The 20,195-nt window shown below is 46.3% G+C and overlaps 1 protein-coding gene across 3 annotated transcripts in view; it reads right to left on the minus strand.

Moving 5' to 3' along the window:
- The window catches only part of LOC125759286 (uncharacterized), a 173,123-nt gene that overhangs the window by 93,678 nt on the left and 59,250 nt on the right, over positions 1-20,195 (minus strand). For 2 of the 3 annotated variants that reach the window (XR_007416863.1, XR_007416864.1), the window contains exon 1: positions 8,436-8,824. The exons of the other annotated variant lie outside the window; for it this stretch is intronic. The gene's annotated coding sequence lies outside the window, so the exon portion shown is untranslated. Of the gene's footprint in view, positions 1-8,435; positions 8,825-20,195 lie in introns of those variants that run through there. 3 annotated transcript variants of the gene reach the window in all.

Below are 20,195 nucleotides of genomic sequence, written 5' to 3' on the forward strand. Positions count from 1 at the left end.
CGCCGAACAAGTACAACAAATACTTTGCTTAATCAACGCAGCTTTCTGGTCCCATTTGTCTTTTTTTAAACCACGCATAATACGTGTATAGCCTGTTGCCCGTGCTCGTCTCTTCGCAACGATTACGTCTGAGCGAGCAAAGGGTATTGGATATGAGCAAGCTTCAAAGCCTACCTGGCTTATAGGCATGCATAGTTATTGTTGGCGTACAAGGTCGTTTATTAAGATGGCGTTAACGGGCTGAGAAAGACTCTAAAGGCAGTGTTGACATTGGGACCTCAGACTAATAAGGGCGTCTTATCAATTGCCAGCCAGTTGAAGTTCTAGGCCAGTATTCACGAAGTTCTTAAGCCAGTACAATATGCAAAAACAGATGCTAGCCAATGTTCACATTAACCGTGCTATTAGCGAAGACGGCCGGCCAATGACAAACATCTTGCAAATGAAGAGCTTTTGCAAATTTGGAACGTAACCTCCTTGCGTCAATAGCCACCTTAATAGGGCACAATATAGCCGGCCGTCTACTATGCAAGATCTGCGACCATTTATACATTGGCATTATCATTATACTGGATCCGAAATAATACGGCGGCCTGCAACTACGCAAACTTTTCCAGCTTCTGAGGGAAGCTTAACGAAGAACACAACGAACAAGAGAAGACACAACAAAGTGTCCTTACCTCCTACGCTATGCACCAACAAGCTCAAAACAGTGCTCATGTAAACCTTTTCAATTTTATGCTGACGAATACAGCCAAGCAGTTGAACTAACTTTTCTTTTTTCTCTCTTATATGTGCTCTAAGTAAGTGTGCGCTAATATTGGCAATAAAACATCAATGTCAAGCAGGGGAGGTGGGGTGTGCTTTTCGGCGACATTTCATGTTCAGACTGCGCGGAGAATACAGAGAATAATTAAAAAGCCAGTGTGCGAGCTTGAAAGTTGGCATACAGGGCATAGATAAGGTGACCAGAATGGTCAGTTGTTGGGCTAGTTGGTTCGACATCTTGCATAGGGGAGCGCGGATTTGGTTTGAAAGGAAGACAACACGACAGCGTCTTTCTTATATGTGCTCTAAGTAAGTGTGCGCTAATATTGGCAATAAAACATCAATGTCAAGCAGGGGAGGTGGGGTGTGCTTTTCGGCGACATTTCATGTTCAGACTGCGCCCCTATGCAAGGTGACCAGATATCTCAGTTTAGGCGAGCACATTCCGATTTTTAGCGCTGTAGTCCCGCTTTCCCGCGACTTAAGCGTGGGGTGGTGTTTTGACCCGCTTTGGCCTCTCCGCACTGGGAGTTGTCCTGTGGTGCCGAATCGGCTGTTAACTTTTTCGGGTGTGGTGGCGCCGCCTTGAAAACCGCCGCGAGAAATATGCTGCAAACCAAAACACTGCCGGAAATGAGACCGGCAGCACCTGCGATCTTATAAAAACTCGCCGCGGTGGTGTGGCTACGGTTCTCTTCCGCGTATCCGAAAGACGCGAGTTCGATCCCGGCCGTGGCGATCGCATTTCGATGGAGGCGAAACGCTAGATGCCTGTGCACTGTGCGATGTCATCCCACGTTAAAGAACACCAGGTGGTAAAAACTTCCCGGAGCCCTTCACTGCGGTGTGCGTCATAATCATATCGTGGTTCTTGCACGTAAAACCCCAGAAATTATTATGTCGTTAACCTTATAGCAATTAGAAACGCGAACCTTGCATGCCCTCGCGTGACTGGCGAAAATGCCGCTTTTGCCATTTCGCCATTCTGAACAACCACGCGAAATCAAGCGAGCTGTTCGCTTTTCGAATCGTAATAAGTTCGGTTTCCAAATCGTCCGCTTTCTCTTGTGTGACTTTTAAGAATCGTGCTTACCGAACAGTTATAAAATGACCACTCAGCCATGCTTCGTACGTTTGCTACCTTATTGCCGCCCATGCAGACGTTAGTCGCAGTGTAAGAATTTTAAAATTGTCAAATAAGCCACTGAATTTCGCGCGCAATTAACACGTTAATATGCTTTAGACATACCTATAACCCTTTCAGACGCCACCCATGAAGAACTGTCTGTAAATGCTTCAAATCGATACAACGTTATTTCAAGGCACTCGATATTCTAATGCAACAAAAGTAATGTCATAATGCGTTAATTTATGTGTGTCATAGCAATTAATTCTCATTCAATTGTGTTTAAATATCTATTTATTGTGAAGCCATTCGTGCCCCGTTTTTCCATTAATAGAATGAAATCTTATACGCCACAAATATAGTGTGAATTCGTTTTCGGGCATGTCCATTTGGAGCAAACAAAAATTATAATTTTGACGTGGTTCGCGGGCAGGGCCACGTCAAACGACTCGTCGAACAGTGTAGTGCCTTCAGCAAACTGATCATATATAACAGTAAACTGCTAAATGAAGTTAAATGAAGACAAATGTATTATGCAGGAGGTTCATTTCAAGCTCAATGTATCTCGCTCTCTCTTAGCCCCTACTCGGTACAAATGGCAAGAACAAGTGGTGTACACAATTGTGTACATAGCGTGTCAAAGGTATAAGCCGACATTTTATGTGTAGCTTTTGTGCCACGATGGAAGGCAAAGGAAGAATAAGGAGCGGTGGCGCCATCCTTCTTTGCCTTTGTCGCGTGCGTCGTAAGTGCAAATTGTTTCAACGCGATAGCGAATAAGAGCTCGTTTCGCAGACATTGTGGTGTCGGTGTCGTTCGTTGTGAGCGAAAAATCAGCGTTGTCCGTCAGCGAACATTCGAGGTAGATGCAAATAAAGAAATAATGAAAAACTTCGGTTTGAGTGGGACCGGGGATTCGAACCTGCGACCCCTCCTTCCGTGGCGCGATGCGTTTAGACGCTCGGCCACCACGCATACATCTTCTAGCACGCTACCGGCGAGCTATTTATATACACCATTTACCGTTGGAGGTACGCATTCTCGGAGGTTCTTCAGCGTGGCAGAGGCTTGACTATCACTCGCGAGATGGCGCACAGGGCCCACGGGCGTGCTTTCCATGTTTCGTCGCGCCGCATGCATGGGTATAGGAGCCGGAGGGCGTCTGCCCTTTGGCGGCGTCGTTTAGCTGTCCACCGAGAAGCAAAGTGACGCTAGCGATTGGGAAGGCGATACGAGCACGGACCGATTACGCAATCGTGCTCTCCTCTTGAAAGCGAAGCTCAAGCGTCTTCCCATTTTTTACTACATCAGCCTTTCGTTCTACCCAACGGTGCCCCCTTCCTCAGTACACATGCGCATTTTGATACTGAATTTCCACAAGTCGCTAAATAGCGTGTTTAGTTCTATCTTTCCCTTTGGCCTCGTTTAAACTGCTAAGATTGCGGTTATCACAGTCATGCCTATGCGGGGGAACTTATTGTGAACCCTTTGTCATCCCGTATTATCACTTTACATGCCTTCTGCGTGCACATTAAAAAACGCGAGAATGTAGCACGTGTGAAATATATAAAATTAAACAACGCTGCCAGTGCCACTCAGTGAAAGCCGTCGAAACCGCGAAGCTGATACCCCACTTCGTCAGGCTATTGGCTTGCTACGTTCTTTTTTTTTTTGCAAGTCTTTCTAAGTAATTCCATGTTTTTCAAGGATTTTAAGTATTTCTGTGTTGTATCATTGCTCTTTATTTGACATTACGTTAAGCTACGGGGCGATGATATGCTCATTCATGGCCGCGCTGGAACGCTACGGTAGCGTGTACCACACGTACAAAAAAAGAAAGTTTTTACCCTGTAAACAGTTTGTCAAACCATCTACCAGCAAGAAAACGTTACGATCGTAAGAGGATATACTAACTGGCTCAACTTTGAAGCGAAGTTGATTTACTTTTTTTACAAAGGAGGAAGCCAGGGGCTATAGGCCGAAAAGCCTGATGATGGCCTCTGCTCTCCTGTACAGTATGACACCGTATAGCTGATAACGGAAGAGATGGCAATATAAACACGAAATATCATATGCATTTGCAAGTGCATCATAGAATCAAGTGCACTTGCAAGTGTCACTGTTTGTCGTTCTATACCAACCAGTCGCCGTTTTGGACATTACCTACTAGTGGCGAAGAACGCTTCAGAGAGGAAAGCTTTGAGCCATCCAATGATCGTAGTAAGTAATGATCGATTGACCACAGTGTGGCGTTCTTGCACCGGTCCCTCCCGATGCCGACTGTCGAGACAATGGAACGATCAGTGTGGCTACGGACAATCTGAGACGGCACTTATGTGAGAGAATATTTGCGAACGCGAGCACAGTTCACGATACCTACTATAGACAAGTGTCGCTGCCCGTCAGCTTACGAACTGCCTATTGTTTTGTGATGGTCCGGACGTTAGCGCTATATAAGCTTCACGAATCTACAACATAACGATTTCTTTTTCTCTACTATGTCCTTTTCTGGTCATCCACCACTCACGACCAGTCGATACTGACAAAATGATAAGCGCTTCTCGAACCACTGGATAAGTAGGTAAAAGAATAGAAAAAAAAGAAAAACGGAGTAGGATCTTTACCTCAATTCACCTGGCTGTTTCGTCAATCAGGTCTGTATTACACGGCTACAAGTATCTTCACCACAATTGAGCGGCATGCGGTTTTACACGCAGTTCTTGCTTGCGAGCGGCACTATAAATCGCAGTCGTCGCCGTGGTTTTCTATGACGGTCGTCAGTCATTCTTCATAATCCACCCTCGGCATTTGAACTTGGAACACTGTCCTGTGTTTGGAAACTGCAAATACTGAAGCGCACGTATGTCTGTTCGTAGGACGCATATCTCTACGTCGATGGTGTCGTGCACTTCCTTGTGTTTTCGTGTTCCTTTTTTTGCGCTGAACATGGCGAGTACGTTCCAACTAGCCCAATTTGCCACCTTACTTCTGATGGTGAAAGAGTCAGCCCTAGATGAAGGATCGGCTCATCTTTACGAAACAACTTTAGGGTTTGTGCCAGTAGCACTGGCTTGTTCAGGTTCTTTCTTTTGCGGTACCCATACTACGTCACTGCACGCAAACACGTCACAGAGGAGGTTGATTTACCGTAACATATTGGATTTCTTCAATTATGCAGGAGTTGCTCCTTTGATGCCGTGATGCAGATTTATTACGGAACGTCAGATAGCATTTCAAAACATCTTGCAAGACTACATATGAATGCCTTGAACTGGTTGAACAGGTTTTCTAGTACATGTGTGTTTCAATATAAATGCACGACATCGAACGCGAGAGCAGCAAGGCTTTATCTACAGTAACAGAAATAAATATGCATAACGTCTCTGGTTGCATCCACATTTTGAACTTGTACTATTCGATTAATACTACATGTACGTGGGGGGTCGTACACGAGGCGTATCATTAGAAATATGCTCCAACGGTACGAGACCCAAGTAATCTGAAAAATTGACCTTGATCATTTCTTTCATGCTATAAATTACCGTAACGAATCATTGCAGGGCCCACAGGAATATATGACATTGCTTCCCTCATTAGTCGCGGAATAATAGCCCGTCTCAGTGTCTCCCCTGAAATATGCTAGCGCAATCAGTATCTTCAGTCTGTCTATTGTGACTTTACATCGACTTGACCCCGCGCAGAGCGTCCCTGTTGTTCATTTTTAAACGTTGGCGAATTCTAATTATTTCTTCTAACCTTGGATCTCCCCGCACAATTCTCGAACTCATGCGGATTCATGGAATTCTAGGAATAAAAGGACTCATATTGGTCTTGAATAGCTAGAGCGGCTTTTTATCCTTGTGGACGATGCATGTTAGTTTCTTTCTGCACACCAGACTAAAAAGCTTCCTCGTGATACGCAAGCTATTCATGTCGCGGTTCTTGCATGTTTGTATGTATTCTTGTACCATAATGCCTAACGTAATACACCAGTGTTATTGTTTCTTTTTATGCCACGGCGCTTGAAGGACAAAATAAATAAAGGCAAAGTAAATCTAGAAAACAAAATCAACTCTATAAACAGCACTGCCAGCTTGTTATAACGTAAATATAAATAATCCTAGTGCGTTTTGGATTAGTGTAGGATTTAAAAAGAGCTACACTTTCGTGTTCTCAGCAGCATTGTATTTGTACAAGGAGACCTGCATCTAAGCAAGCTATCACAAAAATAACACATCTTGCGACATCCATACGTAAATTTAAACAAGTTCTTTTAAAAGATACATTGGTAGAGCGTCGGATGCGGTATCCGAAGGTTATTGGTTCGGACCCTACCAGCGGTAGGCTGTTTTTTCGTCCACTTAATTATTTTTTTACATTTATATCATAATCACTATACACTGCAGTTAAAAGACTACAAATAATGGCCCCCTATACCTTGCTTGGCTTCATAGTTTAGTGGTTTTCATTAGATTGTGTCTAACGAAGAAAACGAGCCTTTCATCCATTCCCCTTCTTTCGTTAACACTCACAAAACAACTTGTATTTGAGAAGCTGTCGTAATACAAGCAATAGAAGTTCCAAGCGCCAAATAAATCAGCGAGCACTGATGATTAACTTTCTCTCTGTCCTCCTCGGTATCTTTCTTTGCGATCACTCTTTCAGGCAACGTTCTTTTACTTTGTTGAGACGGCATCGGGCTAATAGTAAGAGTCATGTTGATGTGACTGCGACACCGATAATTGTGTCGAACTGCTCCCAAATATGTCGCGTTGCTAGGACGTTGGAACGCCTGGTCACTTACCTTACAAACGACTTCCCGCGAACAGATGCGCACGCCACTTTTGTTTCGTCTTCCATGTTTTCAGCTACTTTTCTCGTGTCTAAGGTCACATTACCACCTTAAAATTGTGAGAAGGGGATTGCAAGTATTTCGTTGTGGAAACGGGTCGACGAGACTGCGAGAAAGGCGTCGAACGGAAGAACGTGCTCGATAGCAGAGGCGAACCCGCGTAGAGCTTGTTTCTGTATGGCAGGAACTTTTGCAGGAATTTTTGTCCACTTGAAGTCACCTGGACGCTAGCGGGGACTTGCCCTGATTTGCTTGTGTGCTAGCTTATCAATGAAGCGCCGACTCGTTAAGTGAGAAGGCAGACGTGAGTGCACTTAGACGTGGCGGCTATACCAAATCGCGATTGCAGGCCATGAACATATGCAGCCTTTTCTGTAGCGAGTTGTCCGCCGCATGCACTTTTTTTCAGTTGGCAGCGTGAATAGAGACCGAGAAAAACCTCTCTGTGACAGTACTGTGTAGCTGAATGGAAGGCTGCGGCCAACGGAGTCGTAAATGCAGCTGGTCGACCCCATCGTATGTCAGTCCTCTAGCCGGTGTGCAAGAATAAGGCTTAGCGTGCCACAGCATTAATCACGTTACCTGGTCCGGTCGTTGCGTCTTTGGTACTCAATCCTAAGACGGTGTTAAAACGCCCTTTGAGCTCCTTATTACCGCCGCCGCGAAGCTGAGATGACACTCTGAAATTGGTGAGGTGGTCAGGTGCTAACTCTCAACAAGCATTGCGGTTAGGGCTATTGTAGCGCTTCTCGCGACAGATAATAGCCGGACAACCCTTTCGTGAGTTTATGATTAGCCTAAAGCAGCAAATATTTGCCGATACATAAATCCGGCCGGTGTTCAAACCCAGAGGAGGCTGTATTCATTTTTAGATGATTTTTCATGAACAATCACTTTCGTGAAGTGTGCACGACTGCTATGAACAATAACCGCCCTTTTATTCTGTTAATCGAAAGCGTTGAATTCATTATGAATATGAAAATCAAGTTTGACATCGTCGACAGTGCGATCCCACTTGCGTATACTTGCCCTATAGAGAACGCGTAAAGAGAAAATCCAGCACAAAAGCTTCAAGAAAAGTACAAAAGTGTCACTATGTGAAAGGCGGAAGCTACCAGTCTTTGAAACTGGTAACTTGCGCCTGATTTTATAACTTTACGCGCCACGAAATGAAAAACGCCATAAATATCGCTATTGGTTAAATAAAACATGTCTTTGAAGAACATGCAATAAAAATCCGCATTTAGCGATGACTGTTGGCTCGGCTGTAACGTTTTCGCTGTCTTTCAGGGTCTATTTCTCTGCAGAATTAATGTTCCCAGTTCGCACAATCGGCTCACTAGACTGCACAGTTGCCTTGTCCTAGATTAGACATTTTTTTTTTAGGGCTCGTCGAAACTACCAAGTTACGTTGGCATAACCTTATGGCGATAAATGGCGCGTAGTTTCGACATTGCCTCAACATTCGACGGGGATTCCTCGCATTAAATCTCTTAATGGGTCATAACGCGCGCGATAGTGGTCGCACGCAAGCCCTCGAACAATGAAGAAGTGAGGAAAAAAAGAAACGGCGCCCGAAAATAAGGGTGTCGGAGCGGGGTATTTCTCTCGTGTCGTATTCTAAGTGCCCGGTGGTGCACAAAATATCCCAACCATTGATCAGAACGGGACACACGCGGCCAAACTCACCCGACGAGATGCGTCGATGTCCGAGGCAGCTGAGCGGAGAGCGAGTACGCAGGGCGCGCGAACTTGTTGCTGGCGGCGAAGTGCGCGGGGTTCAGTCCCTAGGGCCTGCTGTCTTCTGTGGCCGTGCCAGTTCGTGGCCCTTGCCTGCGTCAGTGGCCGCGCGGCGTCCGGGCTCGGGCCCTAGTTAAAAGAGTGCGCGACGCCACCCCGGATGACGTCACGCGTCGCGCTCAGCCAATCGCGCGGCGAAGCGAAGTGTAGGCGGCCGGCTGGATCTCTCACGCCGGTTGAACAGCTCGCCCCCCCCCCCCCCCCGCTTTTACATTTTCTTTTTTTCCTCCGGCTAGTTCTCACTCAGGCGACGGCCGGCGAAGTTTGGCCGCGCTCTCTCTTTTTCACTCCACCCTCACCACCGACCCATGGTCGTCTTGTTTCGCGCTGAAACGACTGCGCTCACACTTCCCACTCGGATGTCAATGTGCTAATTGTGGCCTCAACGTTTTACACCTGACCTTCGATCATTTGCGTTACTACATCAAACAGACTGTCATAAATCTGTACAGAAACAGCACAGATTTATCAGCAGAGGCCTGAAACAGCAAAGGCCTGAAAAAATTATGCGCCATAATTTTCATTGAGTGACAGCAGGGATTTCTTTTTTTTTTACCCGCAAGCTTGTATACGTAACAGCGTTTAGCGTTTTCGTGTGTGTGTGTGTGTGTGTGTGTGTGTGTGTGTGTGTGTGTGTGTGTGTGTGTGTGTGTGTGTGTGTGTGTGTGTGTGTGTGTGTGTGTGTGTGTGTGTGTGTGTGTGTGTGTGTGTGTTTTGAAAATATGCATTCTTTGTTTATTTTTATGCCGCTCGAAAAATTTCTGCGCTTCTTTTCTTCCTGCTTTTTCTTTCTCCTTTTCTACGTTTCTTTTCATACGTTAAAACGCGTCGGTCGCAATGTCAGTATTTCACGTGCGGGCTTGACTCTTTTTTTGTTTATTTCGTGATACTTGCGATAGCTACACTAAAAGTGGCAACTTATTGTCGCGGTCTTTGTTTGCGTTATTCATAATTGTAATGTTGTCGTTGTGTGTAAACAACGAAATGACAATGAGGATGAATGGCCGTATAGTCATAAAACAGGTGCAGTCGTACGGCCGACCTGCCTTGCCATTCGGTAATTTTCTGTTCAAATACCACAATTAATGCTTTCAAGTGACGACGTTATAAATTTTGAAACGAGCACGAATCGCGACAAAAACTCAGGGAGCTACTTCCTCGCTCAGCCTTCATTGTAGGAAACTGAGGGTCCATAAGCGCTGGCGTGCATTTTATCGGCTTTATTTACGCCTATCGAGTGTCATGGAATGGATTCACAAATGTCTTCTTTCGTAAGGGATATTTGCCGCCCTTTTTCTTTAGTAATTTCCACCACCGGAATTGCCTGGAATTCGTTTATCCAAACAATCGTAGTAGTAGTAAACAACTTTATTACCAAACAATCGTAGCGTGCGAGCTTTCCGTGAGTACGGGCCGCAGATAACCGCCCCGTTTGTGTACTGATCTGAAGGCATCAGTCTTTCCGTGACTTCAGGTGATATTTGTGCACATTTATATCTTTGTCTTAACAGTGCCAGATTGTGTATCGATTGAAACTGTGTGGTCAGGTATTACGGCGGAGCTGTTAAGCTTTCGTGATGTCGTTAGTCGTCGACCGAAGACTATCGTCATCATGAACCGGCACGCGCTCTCTTCGTCCTCTTCTTCGTCTTCTGCTTCGCTCCCAGAACACGTGCGCCGATTTGTCCGGCGCGGGATGCAATACGTCTGATGGGTGAGAGAACGAGTACAGAGAGAGAGAGAATGAAAGAGATGAAAACAAAGAGAAAGGGAGAAATTCTTCGCGAGAAAAATTTCTTGGCATGGTGGGATTCGATCCCGCGTACCCACGATCCCAAGGCGAGCGTCGTAACCACTCGGCTATCCAGGCACGCTAGCAGAGCATAGCATAGTCTTGCATAGTATAGTGTAGCAAGGGGGTGGGAAAGGGTTGAAAGACAGAAAGAGAAAGAAAGCGAATCAAAGAAAGAGATAAAGAGAAAGAGGAAGTGAAAATAGACAAAAAAAGAAAAAAAGGGAAGAAATAGAAATAAGGATCGAAAGAGGGAGAAAGAGAAAGAAATAGAGAGAGAAATAAACAAATAGAAATTAACAGAGACAAACAGACAGAAAAAAACAGGGAGAAGAGAGGAAAAAAATAGAGAGCAGGAAAAAAGGGGGAAAAATTGCGTGCAGCTTGCACTTATTCGCGCAAGGCTGGGTCCCAGCAGAGCTGGTGGGCACGTTTCAGCTTCTCATGTTAGCCACCTGCACAGAATGCTTGGGCGGTCATTGAGCGCCTGTCGGTTCGTGATGACGATAATTTTCTATATACGACACACGGTAAACCTCGATAGCGTGTTGTCCACCCATAACAGCACTGCTGTAAAATGTAGACAGCTTGCTAAGTCGCGCAAGGTTGGGTCACAGCGGAGATGGTGATCCCTTAGCGAGTCCCGGCTTCCACCAGCCAGTCCTATTGGCCTCGAGATCTTGGAGTGGCGCCCTCTCACGTGTCACGTCAGAGCGGGAACTCCGCTCCCAACCGCGCTGCAGCAGCCGCTGCTCCTGTATGCTGATCGTCTGCTTCAGGTGAGAACTTTGTCGAACGAACAGCCTCGCGACGGTCAACTAACGCCTGCAATAAATGTTTTCGAGTGTAATCTTGAACTTGCTTTAGTTGCGGCCCAATCGACAGGGCCAAGAAATCCCCCGGATGGCCGACGAGTGCGACGATGCCACCGACCGCATTGCTGGTAAAAAAGTGAAATTATGTGTGAGTGTTCTCGCTCGTTATCTTGTTTCGGCCGTACGATACTCGTTAGTTTGGGTGTTTCTTCCGATATTCTTCCGATATTTCAGTAAGCGTGCCGTTCTCCAGCATCTACAAGTATGTAGATAAAGCTTGTGAAAGGTCGCGGTGCCTCATCGAGGGCGAGGCGGTGTACGACGCGAGTTTGTTGTTGAATGCGCGGTCGAAGCCGTCAACGGAGATCGCATCACTGTCGGAGCTCTCGTCCTGCAAACAAGTGCGCAAGTGCCGCCTTGTTGCACACCCCCCTGCCGATGCCCATGATCGCACGTTTGTCTCGTAACGTTGGTTCAGTGACAACGATATTACGTAGTACATATTAATACCACACAGGACTGTCGCATGGGTATTAGAGTATAACAAATAGTTAATCGCTGATTATAACATGCACAGGGCCACAGAGATGAGCGTGGCAAAGGCAAGCTCGGTCGAGTTTCACGCCACGCAGCCTAACGAAACGCTTAAAGAGCTCCGCTTTTAAAAAAATGCCTGCGCTGCCTCAGGTGAAAACTTTTAGAGAATGTGCACTAAACAGCGGCAACAGGTTTCGTTTATGACTTTATGGTAAGCAGTCCGCTAGGCGCGCGCTTGCCTTCATAAGTAAAACACGTATGTACACCATCCAAATGCAGCCGTAGTCTCAGATATCCTGCGCCGCTCAGCTGAGCTCACGAGGCGCGCTTACCTGCGAGGCGATTCGGAGGCCGCGCCGTCCGCTTCTTGTCTATAGGGGCCTTCGCGGCAGGTTGTGGGACGGCACCGCACCTGGTGTAAGTCGCCTATGCTTATAGCCTGCGCGCAATAAGCGCCTTAAGTATTGGCGAGGCGCTTAAACACGGTCAAGCCTACCTAAAAGTGGCGCGTACGGTGGGTAGCAGACAGGGGCGTAGCCAGAAATTTTTTTCGGGGGGGGGGGGGGGTTCTACCATACTTTATGTATGTTCGTGCGTGCGTTTGTATGTGTGCATGTATATATGCGCAAGAAAAATTGAAAAATTTCGAAGGGGGTTTGACCCCTCCCCCCCAACCCCCCCTGGCTACGCCCCTGGTAGCAGAAGTCCTGTCCGCGAAGTGCTTGCTGCACACGGTCGATGAAGGCGTGGCGCGCTGTCCCATTCTGAGCTTGACTATCCACTCCTTCTTCAGCTTTGGGTCCTTAGGATAGTTGTGAAGGCTAACGCCTTTTTCACGAGCGGACGAAGTACACTGAGGCACAGAGCAGTACTTCACCATTGCGCAGTACTCGCCGCGGAGACAAGTGGCCGCAGTTCTACGAAAGAAAGAGCTGTAGTTCTAAATGAACGTTAAAAGCTAACCAACGGTTGTTCGAACAGCGTCAGTAGCCACCATACGCAAGATAACCAAATGAAGTGCTTTTTTGTTGAGATTTACAACAATGGTGGTTTCAACACGGCGCTGGGCCTATACGTAGCAGACGAAACCGCGCGAATCCCCGCTCGGACGTCATAGAGGCGCCATTCGCCGCGCCGCCATCGGTCGCACACCAGGCCAATAGCTACTACGGGCTCCCTGAAACAGCTGCGAACGACACAAGAGCCGGTTGGTCTTCATGGTACCTGGGAAAAAGCGAAACCTAGCAATCCTTGGCAATACGTAGCATCACCTAGCAATACTTAGCAAAACCTAGCATCAACATAGCCATGCCGGGACTAGCTAGCAGATCACCAGCTCCGCTGTGACCCAGCCTTCCGCGACTTGGTGTAAGCTGTTTACACTTATTTATTTATTCATTGAAAGGGATCGCACAGGTCTTAGGGGAGGCATTATGTGAGGGATAATGCAAGAAAAGAAAATATATAAATTGCACATAAGCAACGTTATATAACATCAATACACACCAGCATTTCGCTGGGAAAAGAATAAAAAGCGGAACAGTTGAGCAGTAGTACATTGTATAAGGACGTAGTGCAAAAAAAAAGAGATAAACATATCCATAGCAATAAACTACTTTATGTAACATTAATACCAGCTTTTGCTTGGAAGACAATAAAAAATTCTATTCTAAAGAATGTCGAGTAGCAGTACAAAAAACTAGACCAGTAGAATATAATGAATTTATATGATGTAACAATACAGCAACGTAAAGTTATATAAAACAAATATGTTATATCGAAAATACCAATACACCGTCACTAAGCAGGCACGATAACTACTCGTTCAGGTTTGCAAAATACTAGTTAGGATATGGTGGAAGCTATTGCAGCTAGTCTGGGAAGCAATCTGATCCGGGAAATTATTCCATAGACGTACGGCGCGTGGCAGCTCAGAGTTATTAAATGCATTTGTTGTGCCGTAAATGCGGCCATAGGTAGAGTGATTATGTAGTCCGCGCGTGGGGAAGCACGGTTTCTTCAAACCTGCCGCGGCCTATGGAGTGAAATTAACGATTTTATAAAATAGTGATATCAAGACTAATTATTGTATTCACATAGGAGGTAATGGTCAAGTACTGCACCGGGGTGGCCAATCTTTGTCTCGTGAGAGAGTACTACCTGCTCTAGTCACCGGTATGAGGCCGCACCCCAGGCATCTTTATGCAATTCCATCAACACGTGGATTATTTTTAATCCGGTGGGGAATTGTGCGGCAGCAGGATTCGAACCACGGCCCTCTTGCACGCGAGGCGGATACTCTACGCCATCCCTGCTTATGCCCATTTCTTCTTCTTGATAAAGACATCTTAGTCGAAATGAAGAAGAAGAAATGAATATGGGCAAGGCATGTGGCGAGAAGGCAAGATAACCGCTACTCATTCTAGAGTAAGAGCAAGGGTAAAGGACTGCATTTCAAGAGAAGGCAAGCGCGCCAGGGGGAGGCAGAAGGTTAAGTGGGCAGATAGCCGCAGCAAGCACGGAACCGTGTTTATTGGCGCAACATGGAAGAGCTCTTTGCCTGCGTTTGCCCTGCATAGGGCGTAGTCAGGCTGATGATGATGAGGATGATTATATCAAGGCAACGTCACGATGGACATGAAATGGTTGCAGCCAAACTTCCTGTTTGTTTCGTTATATGCTATATTGATTACGTAGTTATTTGAAATAAAACTACTTGAACTACTTTGGATTCTTTCTAACAAATAAATGAAAAACCTATTTTTTCTCTTTTTCTTTTTTGTTTTTGACGAGAAGACCAGACCGAATGGGCGTATTCAGCCTGAGGGCGAACTATAGGGTTTTATGCGACAATCTGCGAGCGTGTAATGGTGAAGTTCTTAAGTCACGCCTCAAAATTCCTAGCAATTTGGAGGCGCTTGCTGAGGTTACCTTAATATATGTGGCAGTGGTTGGACCAGAATAGACTTACAAACGCCCAAGTAATGACACTGCGCAGTAGTCGACAGAATGGTTCGACAGTTAATGAGTTCTTGAGTGTCTTGAGTTGCGGTGCGTCTAAGGTCACCGTTAGAGAAAGGATGCGGGATAGTGACGCGCTCGCGCGCAAACTCAATAGCCTTCAACGGCAGGAGGCGTGTAGTTTGTATGTCGCATTCTCAGTAAAACGGTACAAAGCAAGGGGCCACCGCGCTGTTTTGCGCAGTGGCTGCATCGCAAAGCAATCAACATGTGGCGTCATAACGGCAATAACTTCCATCGCCGCGACGGTAAGATTGCGGTGCGATCTTACGCGGGAAAAAAAAACACATTTTGATGATAGAATCCTGGGGTGCGTTAATTATGGCGGTTAGGCTTATAGAAAAAACGCTATTGCGATGCGCCACCTAAGCACGACGTGCTTTCTTCAAAGGAGAGTAAGGGTCCTCAGTACTGGGTAAGCGCATGTTGGCGATGATATGTCACTGATACTGCTGCACCGTGCAATGAGGAAAGCTCAAGAAAATTACGAAGAGCGTGCGCTACTGCCGACGTCGAGAGATGAATGTCTTTGTCGTCCCATTATTGTACCATCTGATCGATCCATCATAACGGCAGCTGAGTGAATGTCAACTAAATATATGTACCCTTTCGTAATTTTGTTCTTGTTAATAAACTGTACTAAATGGAAATCAGAAATACCGTCTGGATCACGCTTGTCCAGAGCGGCCTGTCGGCCACTTCAACCGCCGTTTTTTTTTTCAAAAATATGAAAAAGACGAACGCCCTAATAATACCAAACATGGTTATACGACATGCTAGATTGTTGTGCTATAATCCGAGCAGGAACGGAAGCTTGTAGCTAATGCGATCCTCTTTAGCCCTGCGAGTTTGAACCTCTTTAGTCCGGCGAATATGTTTTGCTACCTCGTATGGATACTAATCTACGCATTTCTCTTTGTCAGCTTTATATGTGGATGGCGGCATCCTCTAGTGATCTCAATGAGGTTCTTGACACCAGAAAAAAAAGTGTCTTTTTCGCCGTCTTAAAAGTAAGAAAAAAAAGCATTTTTGTGCGTTTTGCATTTATGCGCATCGCGAAAAAAAAGGGGGGGAATCGACCTAGTGCCACCTGCTCTGGCATAGATTACTGTGTCTTTTATCTCGCGCACAAATCTCGTGCTCGGCGAATCGCGCTTGACTTGTACGGCTCCGTATTAGTCAAGTTTTACACGTATCGTCGCCGTCTGTCACTTGAGCTAGTTCAGAGCGGGACATTTCGATACAACTGCGAAATCTGGCAACGAACTCACGAGGGTTAAATACGCTCTAGAAAACATCCACAAGAGCGTTTTCTGATTATTCGGGAGGCTGCCATTAATAATAAAAACTCACAGGGTCCCTTATGCATTCGCCTAAGACGACTCGAAGGCGAAATCTGTCTTCTTCTTCTCCGTCTACGCATTGATCCTCGACGTGGCTTTTTTGGGCTAGTTGGTTAAATGCATCAAAAGGAGTCGCAGCGCTAGCAGACACGGACGAGGGAGACCCAACGGCACGAGCGCTAACTCTCAACTTGGTCCTCCGCCGCATCCCTCCGAAAGCTTTCTGCACCTAACGTGGATTTGCAATGCCTCCACGATCGGAGGCATTGAAAGCTTACGGCACCCAACCTAGTTTTGCACTGCCTCCGTGACCAAGCGACGATGTCATGAGATGACGCCATCATGTGACGTCACGCTATAGCTGAAGTCATGATGACGTCACAATTTTTGCGTTCTGTGACGTCATCAGATGATTGCTTTTTGCATCACTCATGTGGACGCCGCCGACGCGGGACGCTGACGGTTAATTTTCTCGTGTGACTAGGTACCTAAGGCTCTCGCCTTAAAATATACTCGCTGTCGCTATTTGACGGGGCTTTTTTTTTTCGAACCTTACTACGTAAGAGGTTTGGATGATTACGAACCCTGAGCCCTCGTGATGATGATGATGATAATAATAATAATAATAATAATAATAATAATAATAATAATAATAATAATAATAATAATAATAATAATAATAATAATAAATTTTAGTGTTTACCGCGTCAAAACCGTGATTTGATTACAGGGCACGCCGTAGTAGTGAACTTCGGAATAATTTTCACCACTTGGTGTTCTTTAACTTGCACTCAACGCACGGTGTGCAGGCGTTTCTTTTCTTTTTTTTTAATTTCGCCGCTATCAGAATGCCGAGATTTGGTAACGCGACCTAATGCTTAGCAGCGTGACGCCTCTATGGCACCATGTCCAATCTAAACCCCCGTATATACAAAAGCTCTTGCACTAGAATTGTGTGTAAGGATACATTCCAGCCAATAAACACTAGACTTCTGATTACCGGACGCGGTCAGCTAAGACTAAACAGTACTTACGAACGAAAAGCATTTTAATCTCTACCCCCGAGCCTTCCAAGCCTTTGTGTTTGTCTTGTTTATTACAATAAGAAAAATAAACAGAATCATGGAGTCCTGGATAATGCTTTCCAAGTTTGCAAACTTCGCTTTGGTTATATATGGTCAACTGGGGTCACATTATATATTTGGAGAAATTACCATCTCGCTGTTGATGAATAATACAATATATCAACGGCTAACGTCCGTATCAGGTGCCGAATCTGCAAAGACTTTCTTTCCCAAAGGCCGTTTGCCATCAGCTGGTAGCTTTTACTAATATAATATCCTTCATTGCGGTTTCCTGATCTTGCGAACAAGCCTAGCGTATGCTAGGCTTGTTCGCAAGCCTAGCGTCCCTTATGCCTTCGCCCAAGACGACTCGAAGGCGAAAACCACCTTCTTCTTTTTCTTCCCAGTCGATATAATGATCCTCCCCCACCCCCCTCCGAGACGATTTTGCACTTAAAGTGGTTTTGCACTACCTCCGGGATCGGAGGCACTGTAAGCTTTCTGCACCTCACATGGTTTAGCACTGGCTCCGTGATCACCCCACCTTCGACCAAGCGACGATGTCATGTGATTACGTCATCGTACGACGTCAGCTTACGTGACGCCATGATGACGTCACAAATTCTGGCGATCTGTGACGTCATTACGACGTCGTATGATGAGATCATCCCGTTATGATGACTTTTTGCATCACTCGTGTTGACGCCGCCTACGCCGACGGTCAATTTTCGCGTTTGATGAGGCATCTCAGGCTTTCGCCTTAAAAAATGTTTTGCGATAGCAATTATATGGACACTCTCGGCGGATTTTGGCCGTCGCCGTCATGTCCCGGATATGTATATGTATGTATATATTGTATATGTATATGTATGTATATGTATGATATGTATATGTATGTATATATATTATGCAATATGCATAAAAGCCACAAATACAAATAATTCAGAAGAAAGAAAGCCTGACGCACGCGACCTAGGATTCGAACCTACGACCCCTCGCTCCGCAGCGCACTGCCTTAGGCAATTACGCCATGCGTCATTCGTTCTCCAGGATACTAACGGCAGAATACAAACGCACGCGGCGTTAGGTGAAACGCACGGGACGCCGCACGTGGCGACATTAAAATTATGCAAGACGCTGGCCATGCTGCATCGTTGCCCGCGCTGCGTTTCCGTCGTATCGCTGGTGACCCACGCTAGTTTTCCATTTTGGGGTGGTAGCGCTGCGCCACTCGTGGCCAGTCAGCCAGGGAAAAAGAAGAGCGTCCCGTGGCTCGTGGTGGCGCGAGCTAGTGGGAACGCTTTGGCTCTTGTAGGCTTATGCCACAGGAGGGAAGAAAAAAAGAGATGGCTGAACAAGAATAAGAAAAAAAAATCAATAGAAAAGAAAAAGACGCTGGGTTACACTTTCTGCCGGACAAACATTAAAGTTCTTCCATCCATCCATCCATACACTTTCATTTCATTATTCTAATTTCTAGTCAGGATTAGTAGTCTGGTCGGAATGTACAAATAATTATTACACTCTTTCTTTTATATGTTTGCTTTTCTTTTGTCTTTAATAATTAGTGAATACTAGTAATATTTAAAAAATCATATCAACAATTCTTGGCCAATCCCCCAGTGTGTGTATGAGTCATGTGTAGGGGCACAACAACAACAACAACAACAACGACGACCAGAATCACGGTATATATCTTGCACCGTGACCAGAATCCTGAGGCTAAAATTACAGCGTAAACGCACAAGACAGCCACGAAGAAAAGAAACGTATGACACAAGCACTGACTAACAACTGCTTTATTATTTCATACGCTAGTGCATACATAAGTCCAAGGCACGGTACAGGAAATACTTTAGGTGAGCGAACGACGCGGAGGGAGTGCTTGTTGGAGAGAGGCGGATTATGTTCTCGTTTTCCGCGTGCCGGGAGATGGCGCGCCGGACTGAGGACCGTGGTGGGCTGCTGGCAAACTCCGCAAAGTACCTCCCGCACGTGGGCGACGGTTTCCAAATCTGAAAAACCGAGTTATCGCGCGATATCGACGGCCCGTTTCGTCGCTCGTCGCTGCGCAGTGCATTTTCGCGCATATGGGGTTTGGCCTTCACAATCCACGTGCTACGTTAGCCGTGCAGTGCACGCACTTTCTCTTGTTGCTTCCGTTGATTTTTGACCTCGTTTTCGAAAATGTCATTTGCGCTCCAGAAGAATGGGCAAGTGCTTTGTGCCCTTTTGCAACAGTGGCTGCAAATATTGCAAAGAGAAGTTTGCGCTTTTAACGCCGCCAGCATAGGCGTGCGCGGGGTTCCCCTTCAGTGGGGGCGAACGTTCATCGCGGCGCCCCCCCCCCCCCTATTACGTCAATTTATGGGGCAGACTTTGCACTCCCCTCTTCTTATAGGTGACTAGGGGGGGGGCGGTAGCCCCACTGCCTCCCCCCCTCCCCCCGGGCGCACGCCTATGGCCGCCAGCACGCGAAGAAAGGCTTCAGGCATGGAGACGTGCGATCAGTTGACTGAACTATCGTTGACCGTATCAGTTGACTGAACGTGATAAGAGGGTGCTATTTCTTGTACTAAATACTTCAGGCACCGTTGCATTCGTCATATTCGCTATATGCACCCTGGTTAACTGGAAGAGCTTCAACAGTAGGCGCAGGCTCCGGCCGCTGTGCACACGGTGACGTTGCGTCCGCTTGAACGGGTCGTAGAGTGCCTTGATGCGCGCGGTCGTCAAGGCAGCCTACCGGGTCGTAAAACACCTCTATCTTTCAAAAGCAGCGAAAGGATCTGATCCAGCCGCCGCGCCCTGCGATAGGCCGGTTGGTGACACGTGACCTTTTCGCCTTCAGGCCCCACCCAAAGGGTCCAGCGGCGGTAGCGCTTTGCCGGCGGGAATTACGGATGTCTGTGTTTTCAAGCATGGAGATGGACCACTTTTAGTAAGCAGAGAGCACTTCACGCGCTCTGTCGCGTTGTTGTTTCAAACTAGAAGTACCTATATATCTAACACTTGAGTGGACGCAGGAATTTTGCGTTTGAATTGAATGTTTGGAGCGTGACGTATGCCGGGCTACC

This window comes from Rhipicephalus sanguineus, chromosome 1 (assembly GCF_013339695.2).
Source record: "Rhipicephalus sanguineus isolate Rsan-2018 chromosome 1, BIME_Rsan_1.4, whole genome shotgun sequence".
NCBI classification, from domain to species: Eukaryota; Metazoa; Arthropoda; class Arachnida; order Ixodida; family Ixodidae; genus Rhipicephalus; species Rhipicephalus sanguineus.